This window comes from Zea mays, chromosome 2 (genome assembly GCF_902167145.1).
Source record: "Zea mays cultivar B73 chromosome 2, Zm-B73-REFERENCE-NAM-5.0, whole genome shotgun sequence".
Lineage (NCBI taxonomy): Eukaryota > Viridiplantae > Streptophyta > Magnoliopsida > Poales > Poaceae > Zea > Zea mays.
Genome location: NC_050097.1, coordinates 241,698,554 through 241,701,953, shown reverse-complemented (window position 1 = coordinate 241,701,953; position 3,400 = coordinate 241,698,554). Strand labels below are relative to the sequence as shown.

The 3,400-nt window shown below is 42.0% G+C and overlaps 1 long non-coding RNA gene across 1 annotated transcript; it reads left to right on the top strand.

Moving 5' to 3' along the window:
• Positions 1-1,501: 1,501 nt before the first annotated feature.
• Positions 1,502-2,783, top strand: LOC111590898 (uncharacterized). The gene is made up of 3 exons (XR_002750039.1): positions 1,502-1,566; positions 1,658-1,744; positions 1,963-2,783. It is a non-coding gene; the product is annotated as an uncharacterized lncRNA (long non-coding RNA).
• Positions 2,784-3,400: the final 617 nt, after the last annotated feature.

Here is a 3,400-nt window from a genome sequence, read left to right as displayed (position 1 = left end):
GAATTGGTTCGATACTAATTATTACCGCGCCTTTATACAGAACTTGACACGCAGTACAACAAGCAGCCCATAACATGTAACAGTAACCATCTCTGGTTTCAAAATACTCATCACGCTTATCTTTGGGAAATTCTTTGACTACACCTCAAGTAGTCCTGAAAGATGTCCTGATTGGGATGAAGGCTCGAGGTAATTTGGATATCAGCTTATTTTCAGTTCTAGGCGGCATAGTAAATTCTATTTTTTTTTCTTATAATGATGTGAATCTTGATGGTTTCACAATATGGTTTTAGGAAAATTATTTTATTCTAACCTTTTTCATGACTTGGTGCGTACTGTGCAGGCAACAGGAGGTTTCTAATCCCATCTGAAGTAAGGCTACATCAGTGAGACATTGCAGCCCATACCAGAAGAGGTACATGATCTCGATGTTGTACTCTTTATCTAGTTTCGATTTGAAGGAACATTAGTACAATACTTGCAAAATGTAAATTCTGCATAATTCTGATGGTTTGTACAGTTCAACTTATTCACAATTACTCTTCTGTTTGTTTTGGGTTCAAATTGTAGTTTAGACTAAGGCAGAGTCTACTGTCTCATGCCAGAGAGCCACTGGTGTTTGAGGTACAACTGGTAAAGGTCCGGCGATTTTGCATTTCTGCCATCATCATTATCATCGTCCTTGGTCAATGCAAATATTGCCCAAGGGAATCACAGAGTTCACTATAATCTTAAATGTTCTCGCTTTGAAATCCATCTACACTACCATATGTTACTTGATTTTCTTTCATCATGGCTTTGTAGGATTATAAGAAAAAAAATTGAATTTACTATGCCACCTAGAACATCTTATGTTCTATTGCTAACAGTGAGCGCTCACTTGCAAAGTAGTTCTTGTCCATACGTCCAAGTACTTGGCTCGCTGCACAGCTTTCATTGTTACTTTGAAGGCAAAATGATACTGTTCCTATCAAAATTTATAATGCTTGCATGGAAGCCAAAGGGGCGGAAGACGACAGCAAGTTCTGTTGTCCCTATCCATTTCTTGGCACCATAAACTTTGTTACGAAAGTGGCTGGAGCCAATCGTATCAAAAAAAACTATCTCAATTAATGTCAAGCCACCTCTCGACTGAATGGATGTGAATAACAAATCCAGAAACAACAAATAATACTTCTGTAGTTTCTGGTCTGTGCTTCAATAGATGAGACCTCAGCATCTGAATATTTCTCCATCCACATCCTCATCCCTTATCTTAATTCATTGTAGTGTTTCAGCGCTAAATATTCTGTGCTAACCGTCTTTTCAGTTTTAAAATTCTTCTCTCTGATGTGAATAACAAATCCAGAAACAACAAATAATACTTCTGTAGTTTCTGGTCTGTGCTTCAATAGATGAGACCTCAGCATCTGAATATTTCTCCATCCACATCCTCATCCCTTATCTTAATTCATTGTAGTATTTCAGCGCTAAATATTCTGTGCTAACCGTCTTTTCAGTTTTAAAATTCTTCTCTCTGTTTCTTTTGCAGGAGGAATAAGGTGTGTTCAAGGAGCAGAATTCATTGTAATATTCCAGCGCTAATTATCCTGACATGCCTTCATTGCATAACTTTTTTAAGATATAAGGCTTATATGTGTTCATACAAAAAAAACAGATCGAACATTGCCACCAAGGAGAACAAACCTGATAACGGAAGAATCAGATTGTGGATGAACATTGGCCTTTGTTTCAGGACACGAAGGTAAGACATTGTACCTGCTAAGACGTTGTACCTGTCTAATACACTTATGATAAAGCAATGTACATCTATCATCATTGTATCTGCTAAGATACTATGCATCAAATCGCCAAACAAACTGCCTTATAATTTCACGGTACTGAGAACTACTCTCTGTACAGTCACTTCTGTAACTGTTAATTTGAATTGAAATCTAATATATGAACATCTTATTACTACAGTTGTCATCCTATTTACTCCAAAGAAAAGACGTCACTACAAGACAGGTATGCGTTCAAAAGTTCCTTATGCACATATGGTTTTTTTTTCCATGCAGCCACCTCTACAAATTTTATCCATTTTCCTTTCCCAACTTCCAAAGATTAGACACTGAATTGTGTATTACTGCTTCTGCGCATGCATATGCACATACATGTTCCTTCTGTGACTATGATTTCTTTTTTGTGTACTCACTTTTACAAATTGCATCCATTTTCCTTCACATTTCCAACAATTACAGTCATTCGTATTTATACCAGATTTTTTTTCAAAAAATGCTGTGTATTTTAATACCTCAAAAAAATACTATCATTGTCATTTAAATCATAAATGTTTTCTAAGCGCGCGGGGCGCGCATCAGTTACTAGTACTAATAATCAATTAGAAGAGTTGGCGGACTGGACGAGAAGAGTTAATAAGCAAGAGGGGACAGGAGAGACGTTGGAGTTGACAGGAAGCGCGCGGGCCCCACCCTCACGCCTGGCGATGCTTATGGTCCATCGTCCTCCATGCTCGTGCTGACGAATTTTTTGTATTTTAGCCCTTAAACAGAAGTAAAATCACGTTTAGACCTAAAAAAATTTTAAATGCAGTTTTGGACCCTTAGCTCGGCGCCATAGCCTGTGGCGCCGAGCTAACACAGCTCGGCGCCACAGCCTATGACGCCGAGCTTCGTGACGTGTCATCCCGCGTGGCACCTAGCTCGGCGCCACAGATCTTGGCGCCGAGCTAGGAAATATCCGCCCGACGCCTTTCTCTCTGCCCGTTTCGTCTGTTCTTCAGTTTTCGCGCCGAGCCCACCGCCGCCGTTAGCAATTCGCCCGCCGCCCCGTCGCCGTCGCCTTCTCTCCGGCCACCCGCACGCCCATCACCGGCGGCGCGGCCGCCCTAGTCTCCGGCCTCTCCGCCCGGCGAGCTCCGGCGAGCACAGCCGAGGTCGCCCGCCCCGCCCTCCTTCCTTGCCTGGGCCGGCCGCCGCCGAGCTCCCCGGCCACCGCGCAGCCTGCTCGCCGAGCTCCGGCCCCGGCAGCTCCGTCCCCGGCCACCGCGCTGCCTGCTCGCCACCGGCAGCTCCTTCCCCGGCCGCCGCGCGCTCACTGCCTGCCGACTGCCGCCACCGGTAATTTTATTTTTTTAATTTCTTAGTTAGTAAACTGTTAGGGTTTGTTAGTGGTTAGTAATTAGTTAGCTATCCAATTATTTATTGTTTAGTAAATAGTAGCTATTTTGTTGTTAGTGTTTATTAAAATAGTTAGCTAGTTTGTTGCGTAGTATATTGTTAGTGTTTAGTAAATTCTTAGTGATTATATAGCTACCATTTTGTTTAGGGCATTGATATTACATGTTTTCTGTGTTGGCAACCATCGTGTTGTTGTTTAGTCGCAGGTTTTATAAACATCA